The sequence below is a fragment of the Dipodomys merriami genome, unplaced genomic scaffold (assembly GCF_024711535.1).
Source record: "Dipodomys merriami isolate MVZ:Mamm:240054 unplaced genomic scaffold, mDipMer1.0.p SCAF_84, whole genome shotgun sequence".
NCBI classification, from domain to species: domain Eukaryota; kingdom Metazoa; phylum Chordata; class Mammalia; order Rodentia; family Heteromyidae; genus Dipodomys; species Dipodomys merriami.
Window position 1 is genome coordinate 2,988,051 of NW_027206446.1, and position 17,585 is coordinate 3,005,635.

At 43.9% G+C, this 17,585-nt stretch overlaps 1 protein-coding gene across 4 annotated transcripts in view; it reads right to left on the bottom strand.

Moving 5' to 3' along the window:
- Positions 1–17,585, bottom strand: part of Sox5 (SRY-box transcription factor 5) — an 857,426-nt gene that overhangs the window by 572,736 nt on the left and 267,105 nt on the right. The gene's annotated exons all lie outside the window — the stretch shown is intronic.

Below are 17,585 nucleotides of genomic sequence, written 5' to 3' on the forward strand. Positions count from 1 at the left end.
GATGAGCAGGGCTTTGCCTATAGGTGTTGAAGTTTGTGTGTTCCTCCATATGTATTTATGTAGATGGATGCAAATGTCTCTACTCAGATTATTCTGGGAAGAGCTCCGCATGCAATTGTTCTCGTGAGTACCAGCAAATAAACATTATTACTACAACCTGAATTTCCATGAAGACAAAAATAAATAAATAAAAGATGGGAGGAGAGCTCTGGAAAGTAATATAACATTTGTCCAGGAGTCAGATCCACTTACTCCATGCAACCAGGTAAACTGAGGGCGTAGAGTGGGTGGGTGGGGGTGGGGAGGGAAGGGGCGAGGTGGATCAAGATGCATTTTCTAGATGCTTCGGCTGGTGTGTTTGTGTGCATGCAGGCTTGAACTCACAGCATTCTATTCTTGCTTGGCTTTTTCACTCAAGGCTGGAGCTCTAGCACTTGAGCCACAGAGTTGTGTTTGTTTATTATGGTTATTTAGAGGTAAGAGGCTCATTCCTGCCCCAGGCCGGTTTCAAACCAGGATCCTCACATCTCAGCCTCCTGAGCAGCTACCATGACTGTCATGAGCGACCGGAACTCAGGATCAGTGAACGATGCCTTCCAAACGTGGCTAATGGAGCTTGCGAGGCATGGAGGTTGCCCTTTAACTGCCACCTCTGGGGGAAGAGAAGACATGGGTAGCTGGGTAGGTGCAAATCACAGGGCGTAGCCTGTCACCAACACATTCACGCAGGGCATGCTTGCTCTATTCTGTCGGAGACAGACAGCTTCCAGATAATGGCACGGAAGGTTGGTCTTGAATGTAAAGTTTGGGAGGTCTTCTCGACCTCTAGACCTTCTAGAATTGTCTAGAGAGACAATTCTAAGCAACTCCAAGAGAAGGTACAGAGGCAGGAGTATGGAGAGGGAGAGAGAAACAGAGGGAGATTGAGAGGGGGAAAAAATAAGACAGGCAGAGACTAAGAGAGAGGGAGAGAGAGACACAGGAGAGAGACAAAGGCACAAACAAGCAGAGAGACCGAGAGATAGAGACAGGCAGAGATCAAGCTATGGAGAAACAGAGACAGAGAAAGAAAGGAGAGAAGAGAGACAGAGAGATACTCAGAGAGAGAGGGAGAGAGACATTACAACAGAGAAATAGAGAGACAAAAACAGAGACAGAGACAGAGTTGGAGAGTTTGCAGAAGGCAAACCCAACAGATGCATCTCACGGCTTTAATCCCCTTATCCACCTCCCAGCCGCTGCTCACACGTGCGTTCACTTGAGTTTTAGGCCATAAATCTTGCCAAGTCTGTCCAGTGACAGCCTAATGGCATGAAGGGACTATCTGCAAACAAGATGGCTGCTTGTCATTGCCCCTCACCTGCCTCCCGTTCCCTTTGCAGTTTTGATCTCTCCCTTTAATCACTTTGCTGGGTCGATGGATGGGAGGCTGGAGAAAGCAACAGGAGAGGTCTCTAGTTTCTAGCTGTGGATGACTCTTGCTTCCTCTTCCCCTCACCATGAAGGGCAGTCTGTCATATTTTCAGACTGATGCTCAAGCCTTTGCCGATGGTATGACTTAACTCACAAGACGTACAATCTTCCCCAGGATTCTGCTCAGAAATCACAGAGGAGAATGGAGGTAGCCATCTGGTAGGATTACGTTGTTAAGTCAGGGGTTTTCGTAGGGGAAAAAAAAAATCAGTCACTGTTGGGAGTTTTCGGGTGGAGAGAGACCATTTTCATATCTTAATGCGGATTCTTCAGCTCCACACTTCATCGTAAGTCAGAATTTCAGAGACTATATATCCAGGCATCTTTTTTTAATCCATTGTAAATTCTGAAGTTGACTCATAGTTAAAACTAAGCTACTTGGGGCTGGGAAGGTGGCTCAGTGGTAGAGCACTTGCCTTGCATGCATGAGGCCCTAGATTCGATTTCTCAGCACCACATAAGCAGACAAAGCCAGAAGTGGTGCTGTGGCTCAAGTGGTAGAGTGCTAGCCTTGAGCTGAAGAGCTGAGGGACAGCGCCCAGGCCCAGAGTTCAAGCCCCATGACTGACAAAACAAACAAACAACAACAACAACAATCTAAGCTACTGGGCACTGGTAGCTCATGCCTGTCATCCCAGCTACTTAGAAGGCTGAGATCTGAGGATCGTGGTTTGAAGCCATCCTGGGCAGAAAATTTGTGAGACTCTAATCTTGCGGGGGGAGGGTGGAGATGGAATCAAGCTTGAGAAAAATAGCTAGCTAATTTTGATAATCATTTATCAAATAACCAACCAATACTTTCTCCTCTGGTGTGCTATTTTACACTATACTCATGGTAGTCAATTCAGTTTAGATTTGGTAACCTGAGTTGTGGGGGGAAACGTGTATTAAGGAATGCAAGGTAAGCTAGGGGTAAAACATCTTTAAGATCAAATAGCTGAGTAACAAATGAGACCTTGAGTTTAGATCCACATAATTTAATTCCAAAGACTACTCCTTGAACCACGGCTGAGTTCTGGCTCACCTAGACAGGACACCCGGGAAAAATTACATAAAGACTAGAAAATTCAAATATGATATTGCATCACATTGACGGTGACATTTGCTGACAATTACCCACACAGCAGATCATGATGCCATGAATGTCAGAACAATCTAGAAAAAGATCCTGAAGTTCACACCTACATAATTGTCTGACTTGTATAGCCTAGATTTTAAACATATAGCTCGGCATTATTTATTTATGCCAGTCCTGGGGCTTGACTCAGGGACTGGTTGCTGTCCCTAAATGTTTTTGTTGAACACAACTGCTCTATCACTTGAACTATATACCTCCATGTCTGGCTTTTTTGCTGGTTAATTCAAGATAAGAGTCTCATGGACTTTCCTACCTGGGCTGGCTTTGATCCTTAGATCTCAGTCTCCTGAGTAGCTAAGATTGTAGGTATGAGTCACCAGCATCCAACTATATTTGTAATTTTATATTTGACGTTTTTCTTCGATAGTAAGGGGATGACTTTGTTCAAGTCTTCCTTTCTGATGTGCCCTCGTCAAATGAGAACTCTTCAGAGACTGTTCGTCTCCATGATGCTATACCATCTTAGCCTGAAAACTAAACAGTAGGTCCTGCTAGGCCAATAACATGACTATCACCCAGGGAGGGTCATGGGGAATTTGGTCAAACTAGTCAGAGCCTTTCCCCTTCAAAAGAGACTCTGTGATAATGGACATTTCATCTGTGTGGTCCCAGAGAGAGGCCTTTGTCAGCACACCAGATAAAAACCCATCCCCAGGAGCCTGGCCACTGAGTCCAAGCATCCAGAGAACACTTTGATTTTACAAATGGTGGGCATTAGGCCCATACCCCAAGGCAGCCCAATGGAAAGTTAGACAACTGGACAGAGATCCCTGAAAATTCATGGTCATTGATCCATGAGGAGAAGGGAACATTTGGATAGCTCAGTCACCATCCACCAGAAGTCTCCTCCCAGAGCCTTTTCAAAGAGTCAGAGCCACTTTCAGATCCCAAATCAGGGGGAATAAAGAAAACCATACAATCACCTCAATAGACTCAGACCACAGTCCGATGACATCATTAGACCAACCAGAAGGAAACCGTGGCCGATCGTTCATTTCCACACAACGCCACTTTATTGCTCTTGGAGTCAACAGCGTGAGATGCACTTGTGGGGAAGAGGATCATCGGGGTCGAAATCTCAAGTGTCGGGATGTAGCAGGTCATTTAAGTGACTGCAATGAGCCGTGACAAGTTCTTTCCCCAAAGGATGGGAAGGGAAGTCAGACCCTGAGAGACAAACGCATGTTCTCTGCCATCCGTGGAAGTAAGGTCTAACTTGTAAACATCCATATGCATTTACACACACACACACACACACACACACACACACACACACACACACACACGCACGCACACACACACACACATACAATGTGTTCATGAAAGTATGATACATGCAGAAGAGGATTCCAGAGGTATAACTCCTCTGAACAATTAACCTACAGTCTTACAAAATGAATACCAGGGGACTGGGCAGGTGGCTCAGTGGTAGAGCGCTTGCCTTGCATGCATAAGGCCCTGGGTTCGAGTCCTCAGCACCACATACGCAGAAAAAAGCCAGAAGTAATGCCATGGCTCAAATGGTAGAGCGCTCGCCGTGAGCTGAAGAGCTGAGAGACAGCGCCCAGGCCCAGAGTTCAAGTCCCGCGACCGACTAAACAACAACAAAAAAATCAAAATGAATACCAGGCAGAGGAAATGTGTTGTTGGGGGATAAGAGTTTGAGGTCAAGGGGAGGGATGGACAGATAGATGGAGAGGGGGGTGGGGAGGGAAAGATTCAATGCTCATGGGTAAACACGGAACCAGGGAACATGAAGGGAGGGGGGGAGAGGGGAGAGGTGGAAAGGGGAGGGGGGAGGAGAACACTGGGAGGGAAACATGGATCGAGACACATCATCCTCATAAACTGATGCGTTGAGTTGAAACCCTTTGGTCCGTAAACTACTTAAAGATGATAAAGAACTTAATAAGCTAAAAATGGGGGGGAAAAAAACCCCAATGCTCTTTCTGGAAGGGTTCACCCATGCACCCCACAGATTGTATCTCCAGTTCAGAAACGGGAGAGGCCGAGTGCCAGGAGATATTACTTCTTCAGGAAAGTGAGAAAGACAGATTTGTGTGTGACAGTTACAAATACCAAAAGTTGGCAATCACCTCAAAGACGATTTAAAAAAAAAAAAAATACATTGTGTCGGCCAGACTTGGCCCTCTGGTGAAAACTGTTGTGAAGAAATATATAAAATTCACATATATATGTATATATATGTATGTGTGTATAAATATATATTCATTTATGTATTTATAAATATATATATAATGATGTAAATTATATATTTATATATTATATTTATAATTATACATTATATAAAATATATTATATATATTTTTTTAAATCAAGTTTTTCTTGTAAGACCATTACCTACTCCATATCAGTTACTGTTCCAAATAATAATGGTATAAAACAGTTTTCATTATTCATATTACAAGATGGAACTCTCAGAGAGAGAGAGAGAGAGAGAGAGAGAGAGAGAGAGAGAGAGAGAGAGAGACGAAGCTATATTCCTAAGATTACTCAGCTCGTATTTTCATAGTGTGTCTATTTTCAAAGCATAAACTCTCTCCACAAAACCCACCCTGACAGGGTCCCACGGAGAGAAAGAATCTGAGAGCAACCTCAGAATATCTAGTCATCTGAAACAGAATCGAACAAAAACCAATGCAAAACAGATAGAATTTATGATCCAGACAGAAAATAGCTTGACTTGGAGAAAATTGTTTGCTGGCATGTGAATTACATTGGCATGCCCTTCCATCTAATTAAATACCCCACGTGTTCTGGGGCAGAGTAAAACTTAACTCAAGGAACTTGTTGTAAACCATCAACTGGAGAGCAAGGTTTAGAACTCTCTTTACAGCCTTCAGTGCTACCTGTCAAAACGCAACCGCGAGCTGTGGCCCACGCCTGCAGCCCTCGCTACCTCAGCAGGCTGAGATTTTTCTGAGGATCTGGGTTGGAAGGCAGGAAAAGATCTGAGATATTCTAATCTGAAAGTGGGGCTGTGGCTCAAATCGTAGACTGTTGGGCGCTAGCCTTGAGCAAAAGAGCTCAGGGACAGCGCCCAGGCCCTGAGTTCAAGTCCCCAAGACCAACCAAAATAAACACAAATGGAGAATGAGAAAAAGGGGGGAGGGGAGGGGAGGGATGGGTCCTTCGTACAACTATTTAAAGGCAGTAAGAAAGAATAAAATTGGGAAAAAATGGCCTCCTCCATCCTTTCAAAAAATTTGCTCTTTGTGTTGTTAAAGCAATGTCTATATCTGCCTTAAAAAAAAAAAAAAAAAAAAAAAAAAACCTTCTTTCTCTTTTAGCCATGGTACCATATTTGTTTTCCATGAAGTCCCTTCCAGATACAATTATGTCGGAAGTCCACAAATGCTCCCTCTGAACTGAGAGAAACATCTGTGAATCCTCTCCCAAAATGCTGGGAATAGCATAATCAAAGGAAGAGAAGGAGAATGCCAAAGATTTTAACCGAAGATCATAGCAAATCACTGTTTCTCTACAATACAGACCCACTGAGAGACCATGGCTAGCACGGCCAGAAGGCTCGTGATTCGAAGGGAAAAGCCTCTTGCAATGCCCTAAGTCAAAGAAGTCTGTTTCCAGCTTTGGGTTCGTTTAATAATATTAAGTAAGAATGCTCATGCTCAACTATCCCCAAGAAAGATCAGCATCATAAATCACACATCCATCCACATATTTCAGGATCATGGCCATAAAGCAAACTGATTTGTGAGAACAGTCTAACAGCCCTAATATATTATGTCTCTTTTCTGAGAATACCTAAGCGTATTAATTATCCAAATTAGGATTTTGTTATTGTGGATATAGCCAAAAAAGAAAAACCTATCCTATTGAGATGCTTTGTTTTTTTAAAATTTTGTCACTTAATGTGTGCTTCCTGAAGCCCACCTAAATAATGGATGGCTCCCATAAATCCAGTTCATCGGAAAACTGCTAAATATATGGATTATTAGGAGAAACTACAATTTTTTTTGTTTTTAGAGTAACTTTACTTGAAAGTGAAAACTATGGAAGAGCACAATGAAACTTTCCATTAGCAAAGGGACTGCACAAAGGAATCCCAGGAAAAAAATACATATATCTATATACATATACAGATATATGTATATATACACACAGATATATGTATATGTGTGTATATATATAAATGTTGGTCCTAGGCTTGAACTCAGGGCCTGGGCACTGTCCCTGAGCTTTTCTGCTCAAGGCTAGCGCTCTACCATTTTAAACCACAGCTCCACATCTGGTTTTCTGGTTCACTGGAGATAAGAGTCTCATAGACTTTCCCTGGCTGGATTCAAACTTGGACCCTCATATCTCAGTGTGAGGGATTACAGGTGTGAGCCCCGGTGCATGGCTAGTATTATCTTTGGAAGTCTTACTTTCTATTTTACAGACAGGTGATGTTGTTACAATTAAAAAGACATCTTGAAAGCCGTATGCGCACTTGAAGACACCATAACTAATACACGTGTGTGTGTTTGTCTTGCATTTCATGAACTTTAATGTGGAGAACATTAAAAGGCAGGAAAGCCAGTGTTTAAGCTAGTTTTATGGGTTATTTTTCCCCTTTAGATACTTGTTTCACATTTATTTTGGAAAGATTAGGTGACGCAAAAAGAATCATTTGAACTAATATGGATTATGGTTCAAGAAAGTCCTGGTAACATCTTCAACTCCAGGAGTAGCAGTGGGAAGAAAAGGCAGAAGAGAAAGAGAAGAAAATGAAATTAATTATTCTCCAAGAGATAGTGAATGTCCTAACTCTGATGGTCACTCAATATGGAATATTCTATAGTCCTTAGAGATTTAGCCAGCCAGACACCAGTAGCTCATACCTATAATCCCAGCTACGTGGAACATGCAAATGGGAAAGATAGTAATTCCAGGTCAGCAAAACCCCAACTTCAACCAAAAGCTATGGACAGAGGTTGGGTTTCACCTCATCTACGTGGTGGTGGTGGGAAGGTGGAGGCTGAGATTGTGAGGATTGTGGTTGGAGGCCAGCCCAGGTAGGAAAAGTTTGTTAGACCTCATCTCAACAGTGAAAGGTGGGTGTGGTTGTGTGCACTTGCCACACCAGCTACAGGGGAGGTATAAATAGCCAGTGTGTAGTCCAGAACAATCAGGCAAAAAAGAATGGTAAGGTGCGGTTAGCACACTGACTACTGTACAGATATGAGTGGCAGAAGAGGAAAGTTCACGCCTCAAATGTTACCTGTCACGGAGAAACACACAGTGAACAACAGCAACCCCGAAACCCAGAAGGTGGCAAAAAAAAATGTCAAAATAAGTGCTGGGAAATGAAGGCCTTAAGTTAGGAGCAAAGGCCAGGAGAAGCCAACGTGACAGGCAATGGTAGGGAGGGGTGGGGAGGGGAGGGGGGATGGAGGGGGAGACACGGATCACAACAAACTGATGCGCGGTGTTGAAACACCTTTGTACAACTGTTTTAAAGATAATTTGGGAGAAAGAAGAAGAGGAGATGGAGGAGGAGGAGGAGGAGATGGAGGAGGAGGAGGAGGAGATGGAGGAGGAGGAGGGGGAGGAGATGGAAGAGGAGGAGGAGAAGATGGAGGAGGAGGAGAGGAGAGGAGGAGGAGGAGGAGATGGAGGAGAGGAGGAGATGGAGGAGGAGGAGATGGAGAATGAAAGGAGGAGGAAGAGGAGGAGGAGATGGAGGAGAGGAGGAGGAGGAGGAGGAGATGGAGATGGAGGAGGAGGAAAAGGAGGAGGAGATGGAGGAGGAGGAGGAGGAGGAGGAGGAGATGGAGGAGAAGAGGAGGAGGAGGAGGAGGAGATGGAGGAGGAGGAGGAGGAGGAGGAGGAGGAGATGGAGGAGGAGGAGATGGAGGAGGAGAAGGAGGAGGAGGAGATGGAGGAGGAGGAAGAGGAGGAGGAGATGGAGGAGGAGATGGAGGAGGAGGAGGAGATGGAGGAGAGGTGGAGGAGGAGGAGGAGGAGGAGGAGGAGGAGGAGGAGATGGAGGAAGAGGAGGAGGAGATGGAGGAGAGGTGGAGGAGGAGGAGGAGGAGGAGGAGGAGGAGGAGGAGATGGAGGAGGAGGAGATGGAGGAGGAGGAAGAGGAGGAGGAGATGGAGGAGGAGGAGGAGATGGAGGAGAGGTGGAGGAGGAGGAGGAGATGGAGGAGGAGGAGATGGAGGAGGAGGAGGAGGAGGAGGAGGAGGAGATGGAGGAGGAGGAAGAGGAGGAGGAGATGGAGGAGGAGGAAGAGGAGTAGGAGATGGAGGAGGAGGAGGAGATGGAGGAGAGGTGGAGGAGGAGGAGGGGGAGGAGGAGGAGGAGGAGGAGGAGGAGGAGGAAGGGGGAACACTCCAACATGGTCTCAGCATGCACAGACAGTGGCTCTCCAGCATGAGACTAACAGCGACCCCCATCTCCAGCCTGTCCTCTGGAGGGAGGGCTGTGACTCTGAGTGTCTGGGAAGAGGCTGTGAGTCAGAACTGGTAGACAGACGGCGATGCTGGAATGGCACCGTGTGTGACGAGAGCACTTGGTTGATGTCAGCTTGGGGAAGGACCTGGAAACGCTTCTCCCACCCAAGTCCTCCCTCCACACCCCAAGGCTTTTCAGGAGATTCTCCATCACCCGCCCAAGAGCATAGTGCAGACACAAGGCGTTTCTAGCACTGGGCATCGAGTCTCACACCAGAGCGTTCATCGAGAAAACACAGACGGAAAGTGCCTTTTCCTTTTCTTGTTTTTATTTTCCTTTCCTTCCTTGCTTCTTGGCTTCCTTGCTTCCTTGCTTCCTTGCTTCCTTGCTTCCTTCCTTCCTTCCTTCCTTCCTTCCTTTCTTCTCTTCCTCCCTCCCTCTTTTATTTCTTTCTTGCTCTTTCATTCATCCATCTTTCCTTCCCTTCCTCCCTCCTTCCTTCCTCCCTTTCTTTCTTTGCTTCCTTCCTCCCTCCTTTCTTTTTCTTTCTTTCTCTCTCTTTCACCCATCCCTCTTTCCCTTCCTCCTTCTTTCCTTCCTTCCTTCCTGCCTTCCTTCCTCCTCTCCCTCCTTCCCTCGCTCCCTCCCTCCCTCCTTCCTTCCTTCCTTCCTTCCTTCCTGCCTTCCTTCCCTCCTTCCTTCCTTCCTTCCTTCCTTCCTTCCTCCCTTTCTTCCTTCTCTTCCTCCTTCCCTCTTTTCTTTTTTCTTTCTTTCTTTCTTTCTTTCTTTCTTTCTTTTTTTCTTTCTTTCTTTCATCTTTCCTTCCCTTCCTCCCTCCTTCCTTCCTTCCTTCCTCTCTTTCTTTCTTTGCTTCCGTCCTCCCTCTCTCCTTTCTTTCTTTCTGTTTCTTTCTCTCTCCTACATCCATCCTTCTTTCCCTCCCTCCCTCCCTCCCTCCCTCCTTCCTTCCTTCCTTTCTTCCTTCCTCTGTCTCTCTTTCTTTCTTTCTTAACAACATTGGGCATGGAGAGTCTCATCATTTGTCTACTTGTTAACTGAGGTTCACATCCACTTTCCTTTCATCTCTTCTGCGTTACCCATAGCAGACCGCCCTGTGCTCTGGCCCTGGGGTGTATTATCTGCTTTTGTAGCCACCGTCCCCCTCCGCCCCCCTTCCCTGGGCGCTGTCTGCCCTGCGTTCTCGGAGTCTAACCCCGTCTTCCTCATGAAATACCACTCAACCCTGTCTCCGTCAGGTCTGAAAGTTCAGTCTCACGGGGCATGGAACAACCACCTGTGGACACCAAGTTCCACCTACTTTAAAATGGCCTGCTCATATCGCAGGGTTTTAATGTAAAACCTTTCTGGAGCAAGAACAACTCTTCAGTCCAGGGGGGAAAGATGCTGTCACGTTTGCCCTGAGTATGGCTGTTGATGAGTTTGTAATCTAGCCAGGGCAGGCTAACTTCATGCTCAAAGGAAACTCGGTGGGCAGTGTGGGTGGATTGCTCACAGAGAGTTAGATTATGAACAAAAGTAGCTGAACGCGCTCTATTCTTTCTAATTCATTTGAATGCTCCATTTCTCCTTTCCCTGGAATGTTCCGGAACAAAGCAAAAAGACACAGTTAGGAACGTAGAAGAACCAAAACATAAAGGGGGGAAACGTCAAGCTTTGGAAAATCGTAAGTGACAAAGAAATGCACCTCTTGAATAACAATAATTGATCATAATAAACAACTTTTTGTATTTAGATTTGTACCCTGACAGGAACAGATTAACATATGTATTCATATTCATGTATAAACATATATGTAAATATATATAGTAATATAGATCTACTTATACATCTGTCTTATGTAATATACTTGACAGAGATATCTTATACATATCTTGTAATTTATATAAACAAGATAATTATCTATATCAATGTAAGAGATATTATTTTATATATAATGATATATATAACAGATATTTCATTATATATATAAAGGCATATATATCTTATATAAAGAAATACATCATATAGTGATATATATCAATATATCATATATATTGTATCTTATATATCATGTATAAGATGTCTTATATATGATATAAATATATGAAATATGATATTTGATATCATATGTATGATATGATATATGATATGATATCAGATATGTTATATCTTTATATCTTTTATATGATATGTATGTTTTTATATAGTGACATAGACTTTATATGTATTTGTCTTATAACATATATAACTTAATGCATGTTATATAGTATATATAATAGATATATAGGTATTGTATTCATAAAGTGACATGTTGGACTGAAGCCTCTTTGTATAAGTGTTTAGAGCTAATACTGCATTTCTTAAAATAAGCAAGAAATTCTGTGGAATTCAGGATACACATCTCAAGCCATTATTGGGAGGTAATTCAAATACTCTTCCCATTCTACCCACCACACACACGGATCCAGAACCATAGTACGGGCAGGGTCTCCAGTGTTTTCTAGAGAATTTTGAGCTATCCCATGCTTCCTCAATCAAACTTCAAACTTGACACATGATCTGTGTCATGAGAGGAAGAGCAGGCGATCAGAAGGCCAATCGGTTACTGATTCCATCAATACCTCAGGAGAGTTACATTCTCCGAAGAAGCCAGGATCCTGGTTCTTCAGTAACGTTCATGATTTCCTCTCTTACTGACTGAGTGTGTGTTCTTATCCTCTGGGACTTGACTCCTGCATTTCGGCATGGAAGGAAGTGTACTCAATTCCTGACGTGGGTCATGTAATCCCTCTGAAGACCACCTTTCTCAAACAACCAAGTCAATGAATCAAAAATGTATTTTTTATGACGTACCTTTGGAATTCTCGGGTTTGAGCTCGGGGCTTGGCCTTCGCAGGGCCGGGACTCTGTCCCTTGACACACACTCTGACTCCTCTTGAGTTTTGCTCTTTTTCAGAGTCTTACATCATTGCCCTGGGGTGGTTGGCTGGTTGGTGGTATGCTGCTCTTACCTCTGCCTTCCCAGCTCTGCTGCTGGGACTACAGGCGGACTCGACTAGACCTGGCTGTTGTCAGGTTTTATTTGTGATAGAGGACTGAGCTTCTTGGGACAGCTAAGTCTCACAGATGTCCAAGGCCATGCAACTGGCAGCCATGAAGGACAATCTCTATTTCCTTTGGTGTTTGAATCTCTAGACGCCCCCAAATCTGGGAAGCGTCCATTCCTAGCTACAGATTTTTCTGGAAAGACAATCTTAATGATGATGAAGTTACGAGTGCTCTATTGCTGTCTCGTAGGTATCTTCCCAAGTAAAACGTTTGTCTGCTGTTAGCTAAAACTGTTTAGCTAGGGAGGTGAAATCTATCAGGAATCATCCATGAAAAAAGACCGAGACCAGGAAGGTGCAGCCACGCGGCGATTTGGAAAGCATTGAGTTTGTTACAGCCAACATGAACAAGCAACCTTCTGAGTCACGAGCTTTATGTTTTGCCCGCACCATGCTGCTTTTAACATTAATAAAATGAAATGTATGCTTGTGTGCAGGAACTAAATTACTTTCTGAGTTTGCTCAATCGTTTCTCTTGTTGCATAAATAAAATAACAATAAGAACCCCCCAAAATGACACTTCCTTGTTGGCTGTTTTAGGTCTTGATTTTTATTTATTTATTCTACTTTTTTGTGCTATCTCAAAGCATCACTTTCAACCCAGAAGCGGTATCATAGCCGGCAAACACTTGATAGCGTGAAGTTTTGGTGGTAGGGGTGGGAAGGGGGTTTTGTTCTTGGGCTTTAGGTAAGGTGTTTTTGAGAAGAGTACACCAAGTGCTAGGTTTTTCTCTTTTTTTTTTCGTTGTTTTTAAGCATGGTTGACATCCAATACATATTGACTCGATTGCATTTTCTCTCTCCGTAGATGACAAAAAATAGAATTGCTCCTGAGCGAAGGAGCAAACTCAAAACATAGCCATCCACACTGATGACATATCAAAATATTGCTCTTAAAGTCAGAGATCTCGCCTTCTGCCTCACAAATCCAAGTCAAAAGTGCTCATCAAGGAGGAAAAAAAGAGATTGACATTCCACATGGAAACGAACCACATCGCCGGTGGGTTCCAAGGGAAACTTACCAGGGATTTAATTACAAATGAACTCACACGCCACAGAGACTCCTAGCATTCATCCCCAAGCCCAGCAATTGCTTATTGTTTATTTCCTCTGTGTGTGTGTGTGTGTGTGTGTGTGTGTGTGTGTGTGTGTGTGTGTGTGTGTGAGTACTGGGACTCTTTACCCTCTTACTTGACTTCTTTCATTCATTCATCCTTGATGCTCAACCGCTCGAGCCACGTCTCTACTCCCAGCCTTTCACTGCTTAATTGAACCTAAGAGTCCCACAGACTTCTCTGCCCCGTCTGGATTCGAACCACCCTCCCCCTGTCTCCATCTCCTGAGCAGCTAGGCTGAGACTCCGAAGCCACTGGGGCGTGGCTAGCTTCTCATTCACTCTCCTCTGATTCTGGTTTTTTTTTTTTGTTTCTCTTCAACATTCGCTGGTAAACTTTCTTTATCCATGGTTTAAATTTTCTTCCTTATTCTTTTGGGGGGTGTTATCTTGGAGTTGTTGGGTTGCCATTCAGGGCCTCATTCCCCCCCCTCCGCCGTCTTTCTCCACACCAGCCCTGCGCTCAGCTCTCCAGCTCTCTGTACACAGTACACTGAATATGAAGACTGCACTTGCTGGCCTTCCTCGACTCTTTACCCCTCTCTTCTTGGCCCTCATCCCAACACCACAAGTTCCATCTTCTTGGCGTTTGTGTGGTTAAATTCTACATAAGCTGTTCCAAGGACCCACACCTTTGCATTCTCCCATCACCTACCATGCCTTAGTTAGTATGTCTGTGTATAAATGTGCATGACCATATATATATATATATATATATATATATATATATATATATATATATATATATACACAATTTGCACCTAACTTTCACGTGAAAGAAAACATTCATCCCTGCATCCTTGACTTCCTTAGTTACTCTTTATTTTTAAGACTTGTTTCTTTTTCTTTATGATAAAGGTGATGGACAGAGGGTGACCGTTCCATCCGTTGGGTCGTGAGCGCGTTTCTCTGGGGACCCTGTCCCCCCTTCCCTCGCTCTCTCCCCCAGTGTGTCCCTCCCATCCCCATCCATGCATGGTAGAGTTCATTCTCCACCTGGTGTCCAGTGAGGACCACGGCTGCCTTGGTTTCCCCCTCTGTCCCCCCATTTCTACACCCCCCCTCACCCTCCCAGAGACAGAGAAACCCACCCAGGAGACAAAAGATACAGAAACTAAAAAAAAAAAAAAAAAAAAAAAAAAACAAGAACAGTGACAGAAGTAAATAAAATAAAAAAAACCTGGTTTCCATTTCTTGGGGCTCGCTTTGATGAACGTCATTTGAGATGATCACATGCACAAAGCTATGGAGCTTCTCCTAAGAGTATCCATCTTTGGTCTCACTGGGTGAATGTTTAGAACCAAGTTCATTACCGCATCATTTACCATAGCTAAGATACGGAACCAACCCAGATGCCCCTCAGTAGATGAATGGATCGAGAAAATGTGGTCTATATACACAATGGAATTCTATGCCTCCATCAGAAAGAATGACATTGCCCCATTTGTTAGGAAATGGAAAGACTTGGAAAAAATTGTATTAAGTGAAGTAAGCCATGGTCCCATGGTTTCCCCCTTCTGTAGTAACTAGAATGTTCTGTAATTCTATAACATAATGCATGGTGAAAGACAAAAAAAATTACTTTTGGACATGATAAATTAAACATTTACTATTTCTTTTTTCTTTTTTTTGCCCATCCTGGGGCTTGAACTCAGGGCCTGGACACTGTCCCTGAGCATCTTTTGCACAAAGCTAGCTCTCTACCACTTGACCCACAGCACCACTCCCGTTTTTTTCTGTGTCTGTGGTACTGAGGAATCGAACCTAGGGCTTCACACATGCAAAGTAAACACTCTACCTACTGAGCCACCTTCCCAGCCCTCATTCACTCTTTATACGTGTCAGAGACTAGAAAATTAGACTCAAACATAGACATAAAGACTACTACGTGAATAATATACAGCCCCAAATACTATACATCTCACAAAGCTTTTCACTTCTGTTCTAAAGATCACAAGCATACCACAACTTAAGCCTAAAGTAGAATACACACACACACACACACACACACACACACACACACATACACACACACGCACGCGCGCGCACGCACACAAAACTACCAGAGATCCTTATATCCAAGCAACCACAACAATAAAAAGCCCCAAACAAACAAACAAAACCAGAATCTGCAGGAAGCCCCTAGGAAACGAGTTTTGGAATCTGACCAGGCTACAGTAGCTCAAATACATCTGAAGATGAAGGTCCCCTGGAATCTTTAATAACTACAAATCATGTACGCATCTCATTTAAAAGATGATGCCCACACCATAGGAGCAGGCCCTCTGTCCCTACCCAGGGCCTAGGATGGATCTTGACACAGAATAAAGCATCACCTAGAGAACTTGCAGGAAGATTTGATCTGCCTGTGACTCCTGGTCCTCATAAAACAATAAAAGTTAGGGCTGGGAAGGTGGCTCAGTGGTAGAGCGCTTGCCTTGTACGCATGAGGCCCTGGGTTCGATTCCTCAGCACCACATAAGCAGAAAAAGCCAGAAGTGGCGCTGTGGCTCAAGTGGTAGAGCGCTAGGCTTGAGCGGAAGAGCCGAGGGACAGCGCCCAGGCCCAGAGTTGAGGCCCCATAACCATAAACAATGTAACTTAAACATCTACAGGAGAAACTTTCTAGTGAGTGCATTCTTTGTTTCTCTAAAGAAACAGATTTAAGCTTTCTGGTCCTCTGGGGTTTCTTTCTTTTTGGTTTTATTTTGCTTTGTCAATCATGGGGCTTGAACTCAGGGCCCAGGCGCTGTCCCTGAGCTCTTTCACTCAAGACTAGCGCTCTACCACTTTGAGCCACAGCGCCACTTCTGGTTTTCTGGTGGTTCACGGGTGATAAGAGTCTCATAGACTTTCCTGCCCAGGGCTGACTTTGAACCGTGATTCTCAGATCTCAGCCTCCTGAGTCGCTGGGATGACAGGCGTGAGCCACTGGTGCTGGGCTAGTCCTCCGTTTTTAACTCCATTTTTAACCAAGTCCATGTGAACTTTGGGAGGTTTTGGTTCACAGGTCAAAGGGCACCTTCAAAGTGGTAGATAGCAGGATGTTGGGCTGTAGTAGAGATGAGACATATTGCAGGCCAGACAGTCAGCATGTCTGGGAACAGGATCCCTGGGCAATGTCAAGCAGTTACAATCCTACGTCTTTATTCAAACACAAAAGCACACACACATGTGCATGTGCGCGCGCGCACACACACACACACACACACACACACACACACACACCAGCAATTTTCTACTGGCATCTTCTCTGCACATACCATCTTATCCTGTTTTCTGTCCCCTATCATAGCTTCTCTCTAATATGCCTTGTGCAAAACTGATGAAATTTGACTTTTGCCTATTCTTGAGTTATAAATATGCAGGTCCTTGGGAATCGTTAGCTGGTTCTTGTTCAATTCATATAGCCTTACTATCACACCAATTTATTTTTTGCCGTACACGCACACGCATATTTATATTTATATTTTTTAAGAAACTGACTCAAGTACAGCAATTAAAATACATTACCAGAGTACAAGTGAAATTTGGAATACCGCCAACATTTGCCAGAACTTATAATTTTCTTTTATTCCAAGGGGAAGAGGAAAAGAGAGAGGGGGGAAAAAAGAGTTTTGACATCTTTGTGCAAAACAATCACTAACCGTTACTTACCATTTCAGAGAAATAACTGTTTTAATCATGACCTTTCAGCTGTCCTTGATTGAAAAAAATTGGCCACCTACAGAAATAATTCTGTGCGGCCCTCATCTCCCAGCTGATTGATGGACTCCTGTGGCTTTGTATGTTCACAATTATAAATAAAACTATATAAAAGTGGCAGGGCTTCGTTTCCATCGAACTGGATGAGAATAAAACCGTTCTATTTCACAACACAAGGAACTTTCTTTAAATGACATCTTTGTCATTGAACCTGTATCAAAATCAAATGGCACATTTTTTCCCCCTCTGCTTAAATGTATATTCTTTGGTCACCGTTCCCTACAACCATTAATTTAGCATCAATTGTGTAAAAGCCACTGTATTATACTCTGTTGGGGGTAAGGGGCTGTGGATAAATTGTCTTCTGTATTTAGAAACACAATTATCTGATGAAATCCCCAACCAGGGAACAGAGAAGAATTAAAGAGCCATGCTACTTGCAGATAGCCATATAAATCTACTGAGGATAAAAACGTAGTATGGAACCACGCCTGAAATCCTAGCAGAAATCAGAGGGTCACAGATTGAAGCCAAGCCTGGGTAGAAAAATCTCCAAGATGCTTAGTTCCCACTTAGTAGCCCAAAGCTGGAAGGAGCCCTTTTAGCTCAAGTAGTGAAGCACCAG